This window comes from Oryzias latipes, chromosome 7 (assembly GCF_053564925.1).
Source record: "Oryzias latipes strain Hd-rR chromosome 7, Olatipes_Hd-rR_3.1".
Taxonomy (NCBI): Eukaryota; Metazoa; Chordata; class Actinopteri; order Beloniformes; family Adrianichthyidae; genus Oryzias; species Oryzias latipes.
The window spans coordinates 10,291,458-10,305,402 of NC_136243.1; the positions used below are offsets into that span (position 1 = coordinate 10,291,458).

At 44.3% G+C, this 13,945-nt stretch overlaps 2 long non-coding RNA genes across 2 annotated transcripts; one reads left to right on the forward strand and one right to left on the reverse strand.

The window, feature by feature from the left end:
* The first annotated feature begins 1,237 nt into the window (after nt 1-1,237).
* On the forward strand, nt 1,238-2,555 carry LOC111947671 (uncharacterized). Its single transcript, XR_002873544.2, has 3 exons — nt 1,238-1,374; nt 2,059-2,138; nt 2,217-2,555. It is a non-coding gene; the product is annotated as an uncharacterized LOC111947671 (long non-coding RNA).
* Nucleotides 2,556-2,561: 6 nt separating this feature from the next.
* On the reverse strand, nt 2,562-3,714 carry LOC111947672 (uncharacterized). Its single transcript, XR_002873546.2, has 2 exons — nt 3,578-3,714; nt 2,562-2,834 (listed from the first exon to the last, which is right to left on the reverse strand). It is a non-coding gene; the product is annotated as an uncharacterized LOC111947672 (long non-coding RNA).
* Nucleotides 3,715-13,945: the final 10,231 nt, after the last annotated feature.

Below are 13,945 nucleotides of genomic sequence, written 5' to 3' on the forward strand. Positions count from 1 at the left end.
TTAGCCAATTTTTGTGGTCTTTTATTTTTTAAAATCTGTACTAAGAGAAAAACATTAAAAAAAAACAGGCTGCAGAAGAAAATCGACAAAAAACACCAATGTTGGCCTGAGCTTCCGAAACTGATGACACAGAAAGTTTTCCAAGCATTGTGTTGTAGGCTGCAAGGGGATTCTGTAGAGCAGGGGTGGGCAATTATTTTAACTCGTTGGGTTCTAAATTGGGTTCTAAAATTTGATAGAAGGGCCAGACCACAAGCAGATGCGTGAAGTGAGAATGATAGAACATGAAATGTAGATGAAAACATTTATTTTGAAAATTATATTCTAAAACAGAATATTCTAGAGTTTTTAGTTTAAAACTTTCGTTCTCTTTTTTTTATTGTGAAGCCCTTTGGTACCTTCAAGGAGTTGTAAAGTGCTACATGAATAAAGTTTCATTCAGTCATGTTCATTTTATTAAAATAAATAACATTATTTATGAAATAAAAAAATGACCAAATAACACTCTTTATAATTTTCAAAGAAAAAAATTCAGGAAAAATATACTGATACATTTAAAAGACAACACACAAAAAATGAAATAGTCGGTCCTCTCCCGTCATAATCCTAATAAAGAGTTTGAGGGCTGCAGCTCATCACGCGTCTCACAGTTTGCGCAGCTGTGCTGTGTCCTGCACGTCTGTTTCTCATTCAGTAATAAAGAAAAAAGCTCTTTTCTATGTCTTCTGCTGCAGGTATACATCTGTGTTACCTTTTCACCAGTACAGAGTTCCCTCGTTTATACAAGGAGTTACTTTCTAAAAATAACTGATTGGTGAAATTCACGGAGTCTGATTACAGACGTTTATGGCAGTAAAACTCCTCACTGCCTACTTTCTACACTTTTCTCAGACATGAACATTTTCTCCCTTTTCTCTTGTTTAAATTCTCAAACCTTCATAGAAATGAGGTCCAGGATTATGGTGTCAAAATAGAGCCTAAAGTATTGCGCATCAAAACAGTAAAACCGCGCATCAAAACCCCAAATCTGCGAATCAAAATGCATAAATTGAGAACCAAAACCCACAATTTGCAACCAAAAGCCTTTCCCCAAAGCACAATCCTATTTCTCAGCTGCCGATTTGTTTTCTCGCCATTCTGAAATCCTGTTTTTGAGTTGCAGTTTTATTTTGAAACTGTCTTTTTGAGTTGCGCTTTTATTTTTTGAGTTGCGCTTTTATTTTTTGCGGTTTTGATTCTAAAACCTGTCGACACGTAAAAACAGCGACATGTCAGTCAAGGGGAGGGGAGGCGGGACATCCCTGATATCCAGAAGCTCATTGGCTACCGAATAAGACCGAGTCTTACGTCAACAGACCAGTTTAGAATGTGCCGGTAAGTTTCTCATGTTTTTCATATCTTTTACTATATTAAAATATCAAAATTGTACTTTATTTAACCAGAGGACGCCAGCACATTCAGATGAGGAGCTCTCCCAGTAGCTGCTAGTGAAAAAAGATGTTAGAAAGTTAGATGTTGCATGACAAACTATCAGCATTGTTCTCCTGTGTTAGCATGCTAGCTAGCTCAATGCTAGCGGGGTATCCAGCTCTTCTCATGACTTTTGTGGATTAAACAAAGTCGATTTTTTACCACAGTGTCAGGATCGGTCATGTCAACCTGGGAATAATTGCCCGTGGATTGTCACTATGGTTAATCAAATAGTTTTTTAAGAAGTACTTTCATGTATATATAAGGTTTTCAAGGTTAATCAAATATGTTATAACCTATAAGGTTTCTCAATATTTTTCAGGGTTTACAGACAGAGGGAATTATTGAACAGAGAAACAATATTGCTGTGCCATATTATTCAAAATGTATGCGTCTGCACTATGCAGACTGGCAGAAGTCCGGTATTCGAGTGAACCAGAGCAGAGTAAATTGTAGCAGACCAGCAAAAACGTGTTTTATTCCACTTAAAATTATTCCAGTATTAGACATCAATAGAATTATTAGTATATTTAATTGGGTGGTGGTTTTAAAATTGACTATTGCTGTATGTCTGTTGTTTTCTATAAGGGCCGTTGTTATGCATACCATAACAAAAAAGGCAGGAATACTGAGGCAGCTACGACGTGGATGTCTACATCTTCTTTAAGGTAAAGAAAAAAAATTTAATCTTAATTTTTCTCTTCTTTTTTTGGTTAATTAACTTTGCTGTTTTTGTTTCTTTCCAGATGCAGGCCCCAAAGACGTCCCAGTGTGATGCAAAGGCTGTCCAGCAGGCTCACAGACATCTCCTGTCAACTGAAAGAGAAGCCTTTAAAATAGTTGTCCATTTTGACCACACTGTCTGCTTCCCATTTCTTAGTGCCTGTACGAAAACAGTGACTTTTCCACCTCAAGTCTTTTAAGGAGTTTTAAAAACAGTTATTTTAATTTCTCTGAATTGTGGTTCAGAATTTCACAGAATCTAATGCACTTGACTCTGTGTTTCAAAGATCTTTGCAAAACCATCAGTCTTTTGTACAAAACACATTCAATGGTCAAACATTAAAAAATGAAGCTTTACAAAATACCAGTGGTGATTATTAGCCATTTATTTTCTTAAGGGGGGCAGTATTTTGTAAGGCAGATGAGATCTGTTCACATTGTTAGTTTTTGTTACATCCTGCTGTGATGACATGCATAGATCAGTACATAAATGTTAATGTCTTGGCCATGGTTTTCTGATGTCCCACAAGGGTTGAACAGGTCTGAGAGGAGAGAGGACAAGCCACAGAGGGAACAACAACTCCAACAGTTTCCTGCTCTGCCTGGTTTAAGTTAGTCTGTCGTCCAATGTCCACAGCATCCTGCACACAAAGAAAAATGTATTTAAGACAGTTAAAATGAGTGTGTGTGTGTATATATTTATATATATACACACACACACACACACCTTAATTGCTACTCAGTAGCTGCATATTGTGAAAGGTAACTTCCTGTGTTAACCTGCAATCTTTAAGGTTGAGAAAATTATTTTGGAATACAGTTCAGAATCAGAAAAACTTTATTGATCCCACCTGTGGGAAATTTGCTCTGGTACTTCAAATAAAAATTGTGTTTCTTTTATTTATTTATTTTAAATAGGGATTAACTTGATCCCAAACTAGGAAAGGTGTCACTTTCTTGCAGCAATATGTTGCTTTGTTGTTCAATCCATCTGTGTAATCCCTAAGGAAATATTGAAAAACCTTATATATACATGAATGTACTTCTTAAAAAACTATTTGATTAACCATAGTGACAATCCACGGGCAATTATTCCCAGGTTGACATGACCGATCCTGACACTGTGGTAAAAAATCGACTTTGTTTAATCCACAAAAGTCATGAGAAGAGCTGGATACCCCGCTAGCATTGAGCTAGCTAGCATGCTAACACAGGAGAACAATGCTGATAGTTTGTCATGCAACATCTAACTTTCTAACATCTTTTTTCACTAGCAGCTACTGGGGGAGCTCCTCATCTGAATGTGCTGGCGTCCTCTGGTTAAATAAAGTACAATTTTGATATTTTAATATAGTAAAAGATATGAAAAACATGAGAAACTTACCGGCACATTCTAAACTGGTCTGTTGACGTAAGACTCGGTCTTATTCGGTAGCCAATGAGCTTCTGGATATCAGGGATGTCCCGCCTCCCCTCCCCTTGACTGACATGTCGCTGTTTTTACGTGTCGACAGGTTTTAGAATCAAAACCGCAAAAAATAAAAGCGCAACTCAAAAAATAAAAGCGCAACTCAAAAAGACAGTTTCAAAATAAAACTGCAACTCAAAAACAGGATTTCAGAATGGCGAGAAAACAAATCGGCAGCTGAGAAATAGGATTGTGCTTTGGGGAAAGGCTTTTGGTTGCAAATTGTGGGTTTTGGTTCTCAATTTATGCATTTTGATTCGCAGATTTGGGGTTTTGATGCGCGGTTTTACTGTTTTGATGCGCAATACTTTAGGCTCTATTTTGACACCATACAGGATCTTAGAATGAAAACAAAGATCTGATCGATCACAGATTTCTGTAGATTTGAAGAGCTCCGCTTTTCTGGACGAGACGCGGTACTGTTCGAGAAACCAAGGGGGTTAACCCAGATGCAGGAAGAACAAGGAGACTGAATGAACTCTGAAGGCTATTTAATGCAAAAAGCGCTAAACCAAACAGAGAATGTCCAAACAAGACGCTGCGACAAACATATGCAGGGACAGAGACCTTAAAAAGGAACCAAATCAAAGTAACATGAGAAACAGCTGTGGGGAGAAGCAACAGACAGAGAAGGAAGAGCGACCTCCAGAGGGAGTACGGCTGAGCAGCAGGAGGGTGAACGTATCATAACCCCCTCCCCGAAGTCCGGCTACCAGACGGACCCCGACGGGGCTGATCCGGGTGGAGGCGATGGAAACGGGCGATTAGCCCCGGGTCATAGATGTGGCGCTCTGAAACCCACTGCCGATCCACAGGACCGTAACCCTCCCAGTCCACCAAGTATTGGACGCCCCGTCCCACTCTCCTAAAGGCGAGAAGCTCCCGAATGGTGTAAACAGGTCCTCCGTCCACCATCCGAGGAGCAGGAGGAGGAGCTGGAGCAGGCTGGAGACAAGAGACCTTAGCAGGCTTCAACTTGCACACGTGGAACACTGGGTGGATCTTCAGAGAGGAAGGCAGCTCCAGTCGTACAGCCACCGGGTTGATAATTCGGGTGATGGAGAATGGGCCGATGTACCGGGGCTGCAGCTTCCTGGAACCACCCTTCAAGGGAACATCGGTAGCAGATAACCACACCTTGTCTCCCACCTTGTACTCCGGGGCAGGGGTCCTCCGACGGTTAGCCACCACAGTGAGCCTTTCCTGGTTCCGCAGGAGTTCTTGGCGGAACCTGCTCCAGGTACGGCGACACCTCCTCACGAAAGCCGCCGGACCCGAAGAGGAGGCCAATTGTTCTTGGTGCGGGAACAAGGGGGGCTGGAATCCGTACGCGGCCTGGAATGGTGAGTATCCTGTGGAGTTAACCAGGGAATTGTGGGAGTACTCTACCCAGGGAAGTTGTGCAGCCCAGGTCTTAGGATTCTTACTGCACATTGCCCGCAGGGAAGTCTCCAGATCTTGATTGTACCTCTCTACCTGGCCGTTTGTCTGAGGATGGAATCCAGAACTCAGACTGACCTTGATCCCGAGGAGGTTGCAGAACTCCTTCCAGAAAGCCGCGATGAATTGGGGGCCCCGATCCGAGACGATATTGAGGGGAAGTCCATGAAGACGAAACAGATGCTGTGAAACCAATGCTGCTAGTTCCTTGGCCGAAGGAAGTTTCTGCAGGGGAATAGCATGGGCTAACTTGGAGAAACGGTCGATGATAGTGAGAATGACGGTTTTACCCCTTGAGTTTGGCAGTCCAGTGATGAAGTCCATTGCAACGTGGGACCAAGGTCTGGACGGCACAGGTAGAGGGTGAAGCAGGCCGGCAGGAAGGGTCCTGGGGGTCTTCACACTGGCACAAACGGGACAGGCAGACACAAAGGCCCTTATGTCGGAGGACATAGTAGGCCACCAAAAGCGCTGGGCTATAAGAAACCCCGTCCTCGTTACTCCGGGATGGCAAGCTAGCCGGGAGGAGTGCCCCCACTTCAAAACCATGGTGCGTAGGTCAGATGGTACAAACAACCGGCCCTTAGGACAGCCTGAGGGAATGGAGGCCGGATCAGGAGCAGAAGCCTGTACCCTCCATTCCAGGAACCAACGGGTGGTTCCAAGCACCAGGTGGCCAGGGATGATGGGTGTGGCCTCTGTGGGGGTCTCCTCCACCTCCTCCTGTTGGAATTGGCGAGAAAGGGCGTCGGGCTTGATGTTCTTGTTCCCTGGCCGATAGGACAGGGAGAAGTTAAACCGGTCAAAAAACCAGAGTCCACCTCGCTTGGCGAGGATTGAGGCGCTTGGCTGAACGAATGTACTCGAGATTTTTGTGATCGGTCCAAACTAGAAATGCCCGCTCAGCCCCCTCCAACCAGTGGCGCCACTCCTCCAAAGCCACCTTCACCGCCAGCAGCTCTCTGTTCCCTATATCGTATCACAAAAAAGAAACCTGCTCCTGCTGGAGAGGAGGACGGACGAATGAGCCCCGCCTGTAAGCTCTCCTGCAGATACGAGTCCATAGCCTCTCGTTCAGGTGGCGACAGGGGGTAAATGTGACCCCTCTGTGGTTGAGTCCCTGGCAGGAGGTCGATGGCACAGTCATAAGGGCGATGGGGAGGAAGAGAACTAGCACGTACTTTACAAAACACAGAGCCCAAATCATCACGGAACTTTACAGAGATCTGGAGGTTCCGGAGACTTTTGGACCTCCACAACCTTACGAACAGAGGCAGAGGCAAGGCAATTAAGCAGACAAAAAGGACTCCACGACAGAAACCGCCCCGAAGCCCAGTCGATGTGAGGTTTGTGTCTGCTCAACCAGGGAAACCCTAAAATAACAGGAGGTTTAAGGGACTCAACAACATAAAACGACATGGTCTCAGAGTGGTTTCCAGAGATCAACACAGAAATTTTAACAGTACGAGTAGAAACCTTGTGTATGAGGGTCCCATTAATGGCATGAATGTCCAATGCTGGAGACAGAGGTTCGGTGGGGATTTTCAGTCTGTCCACCACCTCCTGGGAGATCAGATCCCCATCAGACCCCGAGTCAATAAGAGTGTCAAATTCCACCTGGGCTCCAGCATATGCCACCAAAACCTTGGTGGAGGGACGAGAAGGAGAGGAAAAAGAATGGTTGCGGCTCACCAGTTTCCTCACTGCTGGGGAGCCTTGGCGTTTCCCGGACAGTTGCGCACAACGTGTCCCGAACGTCCACAATAAAGGCAAAGTCCCTCCCGCATGCGGCGCTGCCGTTCAGCTGGAGAGAGACGGCCCGCTCCGAGCTGCATGGGCTCCGGGGAGGAGTTGGAAAGAGGCGGAGGACCCTCCGCGGGGCGCGGTGGGCGGTAACCTGGAAGGCTGCGTTGCTCGTTGCCCCGTTCCCTCATCCTCCGGTCGATACGAACCGCCAGGTCGATAAGCTCCTTGAGGTCGTCTGGAAATTCTCTCGCTGCCAGCTCGTCCTTGAGAGCGTCAGACAGACCCCGCAGGAAGACGTCAAGCAGTGCTTCATCTGGCCAGCGGGTGCTGGCAGCCAAGGTCCGGAACTCCACCGCGTAGTCCGAGACACAGTGGGATCCCTGCTGAAGGCGAAGAAGCTCAGACGCAGCAGCACGATAAGGCGTGGTGGGATCGAATACCGTGAGAAGCCGAGCGGAGAAGACCCGAAAGGAGCGACACAGCTCCAATCCGCGCTCCCACTCCGCCAGTCCCCATCGTTTGGCTCTTCCGGTTAGGTAGCTCAGAGCAAACGCCACCTTGCTTTGCTCGGAGGGGAAATTGTCAGGATTAAAGTCAAACTGCAACCGGCAGGAAGTAAGAAACGCCCGGCAGTCTGCAGCAGTCCCATCAAACGGTTCAGGATGGCCCAGTCTGGTCTGCCGAGGAGAAGACGAGGGCGCACGTTCCAGGTGGGAGAGGCGTTCGTGGAGCTGCTGCATACCTGACATGAATCCTCGCATCTCCTGAGCCAGGTCTGCCCGTTCTGTACCGGTGACGCAACCATCACCGGCGGAGGATCCGGGTAAGTTTCGTCGAGACGAATCTCCTGCTGGGTTGGACATGGTCGCAGCGTAATGTTACGAGAAACCAAGGGGGTTAACCCCGATGCAGGAAGAACAAAGAGACTGAATGAACTCTGAAGGCTATTTAATGCCAAAGCGCTAAACCAAACAGAGAATATCCAAACAAGACGCTGCGACAAACATATGCAGGGACAGAGACCTTAAAAAGGAACCAAATCAAAGTAACATGAGAAACAGCTGTGGGGAGAAGCAACAGACAGAGAAGGAAGAGCGACCTCCAGAGGGAGTACGGCTGAGCAGCAGGAGGGTGAACGTATCAGGCACAGACTGAGGAGATTGATTGACAAGGTCTCCAGCCAATCAGGACACAGAACAAGGTGCGCTGTTTAAAAAAAAGCAGCATGATTGCTCTAAAAGAATGAGCTAAACCGGGAGAGATGAACTGTGACGTAAAAGGTAAGACTGTCTTCTGTTCTATTTGACAGAAATTTTAGAGGGTTTCAGGTTGGAGCAGAGACTGCAGAAGGGGGGGAATAAAATGTCCCGTATTGATTGTGTGGCCAGATTATTAAAAAACAAAACAAAACATGGGTCTCTGATATTGTTCAGTGGGCTGGACCAAACATGCAGGCGGGCCGTAGTTTGCCCACCCCTGCTGTAGAGGAAGATCGACAATGCCCATTTTTATCTAAGGGCATGCTGCGGGCGACCGGTCATAGCAAACTCTTAAGCAACGCATAAGTAAGGGTTAACAGTTAGTGAGACCTTGGAACGTTATCACATCAGACAATCAAAACATTTCAGCAGGTCCACATGACCTGGCAGCTGTGGTCTCAAGCCCTCACAATCTATAACAGAACCAATGTGCATTTCAAAGGTATGGATGATCTATTCATAAGTATACCAGCGAAAACCTGTCGGAGCTTACATTAATCCTCTTTAAGAAACATTCAGTTGGACAGGAAAAATTCTTGCTATGACTCCGTGCCCCTCGGCAGCCATCCCTAAGGATACTCATGCTTCATTAGATCTTTGGCACATTGGTGTTTACAGAAGTTACAAAGAACAAGACATAAAATAGTAAATAAAGAAAATGCACAAATATAAAATTCAAATTACTCTAAAAAGTAAAACATAAAAAAGACAATAAAAATAGCACTTCATGTAAGAAAAAGGTACACGTGGAATTAAGGGGGAGAATTGAGAAATGTTAAAGCAGAACAAAATCACACAGACGATGAAAAGGGAAAAAGAAATTGTCAAACATAACAGCAAGCAATTTTGTAAAATGCAACAAAGTCCAAAAGGTCATTCCGGGCCTCGAACACTCGCGTCCTCCTTCTGCATGTCCCACAAGCTCTGGCAAGCTTGGACCTGGCCTCCTATGGACTTTCAATAAGCCTGTAATTAGAGATCTGGCACATGGTGATACAACAGAACGGCTGCAAAGGAACTTGGGGTGTCCACTGCTGTGGTACTGTTCTGCCAAGATGATTCTGCTGTGGGTCTAAATATTTGTTAGTGTTAGGGTCAGGAACTTAAAAAAGAAAAAACAATAACCAACAACCATAACAAAATTTTCCTTATTATCCTTTGCAGCCGTTCTGTTGTATCACCATGTGTCAGATCTCTAATTACAGGCTTATTGAAAAGTCCATAGGAGGCCAGGTCCAAGCTTGCCAGAGCTTGTGGGACATGCAGAAGGAGGACGCGAGTGTTCGAGGCCCGGAATTACCTTTTGGACTTTGTTGCATTTTACAAAATTGCTTACTGTTATGTTTGACAATTTACTCTCTCTACACACACGACTGCCTGTCTTCGCACAGCTCCACATCCATCATCAAATTTGCTGATGATACTGTGGTTCTGGGCCTCATTCACAACAACAACGAGACCGCATACTTGGACGAGGTAGAGAAATTTACATCATGGTGCCAGGACAACGGTCTCTCTCTGAATGTGAGCAAAACTAAAGAACTGATTGTGGACTTCAGGAAGAGAAAACAGCAGCCCCACACTCCTCTTATGATCAGCGGGACCCCTGTGGAGACGGTGAGCAGCTTCAAGTACCTTGGTGTAAACATCTCGGAGGACCTGACTTGGACTACTCACATTCAAACACAGGTTAATAAAGCAAGGCAAAGACTGTACCATCTGCGACAGCTGAGGAAATTCAAGGTCTCACCAGCAATCCTGAAAACCTTCCACTCCGGTGCCATAGAAAGTGTATTGACTCAGTGTATCACAGTGTGGTATGGGAACAGCTCAAGTCAAGACTGCAAAGCCCTGCAGAGAGATGTGCGCTTAGCTGAGCGCATTTCAGGGTCTGCTCTCCTCTCTCTGCAGGACATCTACCTCAAACGCTGCAGGAGTAGAGCTGCAAAAATAATCAAAGACTCAACCCACCCCAGTAATCATACTTACACTTTGCTGCCATCTGGTAAGCGCTACCGTAGCTTGATGGCAAAGCCCGAGAGACTCAGGAGGAGCTTCTACCCACAGGCCATCAGGCTCTTAAACTTTAAACGTGTATCTTAATTATCTAAGTCTACAGTTCACATTCATGCACTTTATTTTGCGTTCTATATTTAATTTTTCAATACACATTTTTTCTCATTTCATCTTTACATAGCTTTACTTGTGTATATTAGGTACATTTTCATCTATTCTGTTTTTCTTAATTATTTGCATTATTTGCACTGTCCACGGAGCGGACCTGGCGTACATTTGAATACTGGTTGTAATTGCTAAATATAACTTTGTATGTGACAAATAAAAATTCTTGATTCTTGATTCTCAAAACACAAAAGACAATGAGACAAGAATCAATTTACGCATGCGCAGGTGAAGAGCAAATATGATGGAATAGGTCTACCACATTTCTCTTCTCAAAGGTCTGCTTCCTCTCGTGCTGTTCTTATGAAGAACTCAAGTGGGGAAGATACAAATTCAAGAAAAAATAAAAAAGTTTAACCTACTCATCCTTGCTGTGGATAAGAGAAAATCAGATGAACAAACACACAAAGCTCTAAAAATTAAAAAATGGTCAATCTGCGTTACCATTTAAACATTCTTTCAAGACAAATACATTTAAACGCTGATAATAATGAAATAATAAAATAAAGTCCTTCTTTAATGTCCTTCTTTTAATCATTAAGACCTCTTCCGTCCACATCCCTCTCTTGGCCTGGGGCTAAGCCCTGGGACACAAACACATAAAACGAAATAAATGTTAAGCAAAAACATAAAAACAATAAAGGTAAGGTGAACAGGCGTCCTGTCCACGCTCCTGTAAAAGGCAAGGTCACAAGAAGAAATAATACAACTGCAACAGAAGATCTTTCATTAATTGCAGGCAGAGTTCAGCAGTTGGTGCTGCGAGCAGGATGTCATCAACCTACATCATCAAAACACAAACGTCTTATAGTATAATGTTCTGTCAGAGAGACTTTAAACAGTGATTTAAAATGCCAGAAGACTTTTATGAACACCTCTGTACCAAAATGCAAATAATTGTCTGCTATTTTTATGTAATGGAATGCAAAAGAAAACATGTGCTAAAGCAATAGCAACGAACAACACACCTTGTGGGGTTAAAGTTGACAGCATGCAATATGGATCAGGGACGGATAGGTTTTAGAATAATGGTGACGTCGTCAACTTAAATTAGCATTAGCTTAAATCGTATGCCACTCGATCCATCTGCTTTTAAAACCGGTTTCAAAAAAGTACACCATGAAGAATACGAATATTCAATGACCCATAGTTCCACAGCCCAGATTGAGTTTCCTTCATCCCTTCATCTGCATCAGTCACCCAGCTGCACTGAGATCTAAAAACCTGTGCTCCTGTAGTCACCTGAATCACCACCGGGGGGACGGTGAAGAATGAACGAACATCAACTGAACCTGTGGACCATGAAGCATCAGAGAGCGTTTTTAACATCACCTCTGCATCTTCATGATCTGTCTCTTCTCTGCTGCGATCAGCGAAAATGCAGAAATGCTCTAGAACTCAGGAGTCAGTCGTTGAAGGCAAAGTTAACCTGTACATTTTTATTGAGGGAGAAAAAGTGAACACCTGAAAATACACAATTTTGCCAGTATGTGTTAACTTCCCGCTTAGTCAGGGGTCCGCGTTGCCGAGCCTCCTTACCAGGGGGAGTGCTAAGTGAGGTACAGCTGTGTACCATTGCATTTGTGAGTTTGTGAATGCAAAATAAACTGTTAAACCCACAGGACCACTATATGTTAGTGTAGTTTAAATGCCACGTATGGCCTGCTACCTGATGAAATGCTTCGTGCAGTTCAGGTCATCGGAGGCGGAAAATGCTTCTAGGACAGGGTTCGTGGCTTCTATACCTGAAATTCATGTACACACCTGGCGTGTCAGGGGCCCCTGGATGTCTGCAGTGGGGGTTGGCTGTGGCTTGTGGCATGGCAGCCAGTCTGAATGAATGCTGGCTCCTGCTTTGACAAGAATGTCCCGTCCCAACAGATTCACAGGCATGTGTGGTAAATGCACATATGAATATTCCATCATCTGGTCAAAAGTCAGTTTGATGGTTTTTTGCCGGTTTTGAGGAGTCAGATGTTCATTTGTCAGAGCAGATGGAGGCAACTGGCAGTTTATATAGGAACACGTTGCACTAGTGTCCATTCATGGAGTTACCTTTGAGCTTGAAAGGGACCATGGCTCCTGCATCACCAAGTGGTATTGTCCGACTTGCCACCCCTGTGGTCCTCGCCACAGTGGAGGAGGGGCTTGGAGCGGTTGTGGGTACTGTTCATTCCGCCACACCCTCTGTGCATTTTGCTGTTGGGTACCTCGTTGTGGGCAGTCGGGCCCATTTGTCCTGAGCGCCACAGATGCCATTTCCAGCTGCTGCTGGGGGGGGGGGGTCCCCTGGGTGGCTCACGTCTGACAGGATATCCGCCTTTTTTCCTGTCCCGGCCTCCGATACCTGAACATTGCTACAGGTCCTGAGGGTATTTAAACTCATCATGTTATTTACTTTTTTTTTAAAACACCTTTATTATCCTGAGTGGATTTCGCCTGCAGTGTCAATAATTTTTTCAGTTGATCAACTTCTCCCTCTGCCCTGTAATGTGCTCTGCAGTGATGAATCAGATGTATGTTAAAATCGACTCTTATCACCTGCCAGACGTTCCAATGCATTCTTCATGCACAAAATCGTGCCTTCAATTGACTAGGAGAGCTGATTTGAGGGTCAGTCAGTCCTGACTCGGCCCCCTCCTGTGAAGGTATTGAGCTACGGAGGATGGTAAACTTCTGCGCCTTTTGTCACTCACCCACGAAGCAGAGAGGGGTTTCTGCGTAAAGATTTATGAGGTCTCAGGAGGGGTCTGCTTTTCTGCTTGGAAAGAGATTTATAAAAATTTATTAGTGCCATGTTCAGTGTTCACCGTCTCCTCCGCCGTCAGTTGATCAGTAATGAAAGCCAGCAAAGGGAAAAATCCCTGAAATTATCTTTGTCCGAAATGATGGACGTGGAGCAAAATCTTTGAAAAATATGTTGTCTTACATGCATTCTGGCCGCTAATCATTCACTCTTAATCAAGAAACAAAGACAAATTGTTTTGACTTACCATTAAGGACTTGCTGTCCTACAAAAAGATTTGGAGAAGTGCTAAAAGCAACAAAATCCCACAATTTAAGCTTTTAGAGCTCACACTCTAAAACACAGACAATCAATACAAAGACAATAACTTTTAACCGTTTTTTCAAAAGACATAACACAACAAATTAGGTACCTTACACATAAACAAAATAAACCATTTCACTGAAATGAATTGTTCATAACTAGTGTTTTAACATTCATGTTCCCCCTTCTTCCGTTCTACCAGAACCTGCTCCTCCTTACCACACCTTTCCATGTCCACAGACCCTCCATTTCACTTCCCATGCCTTTCATTTTTCCTTTACTTCACTGCTTTGTCCATTTCCCATCTCAGTTATTTTCTGATCACAATTTCCAAATACTATTGATTATGATTCAAACAAACAAAACCGCCACTCATTCGCTTCTCATTCAAACAGCAGTGCACAAGATTAAAACAAACAAGCCAACTAAATTAAATTTATCTAAAATTTCAATAATACTTCTTTGAACAAAGCTGAACTCAATCACGGGCCTTAGGAAGCGCAAACAAGCCAGAGACATGCATTCAAAATAAGAAAACGGAAACAATTGCAAAATTATTTTACACAAAATGTTTTAGACCGCTGCTACCTTACCATGTTTTTTGAAAGA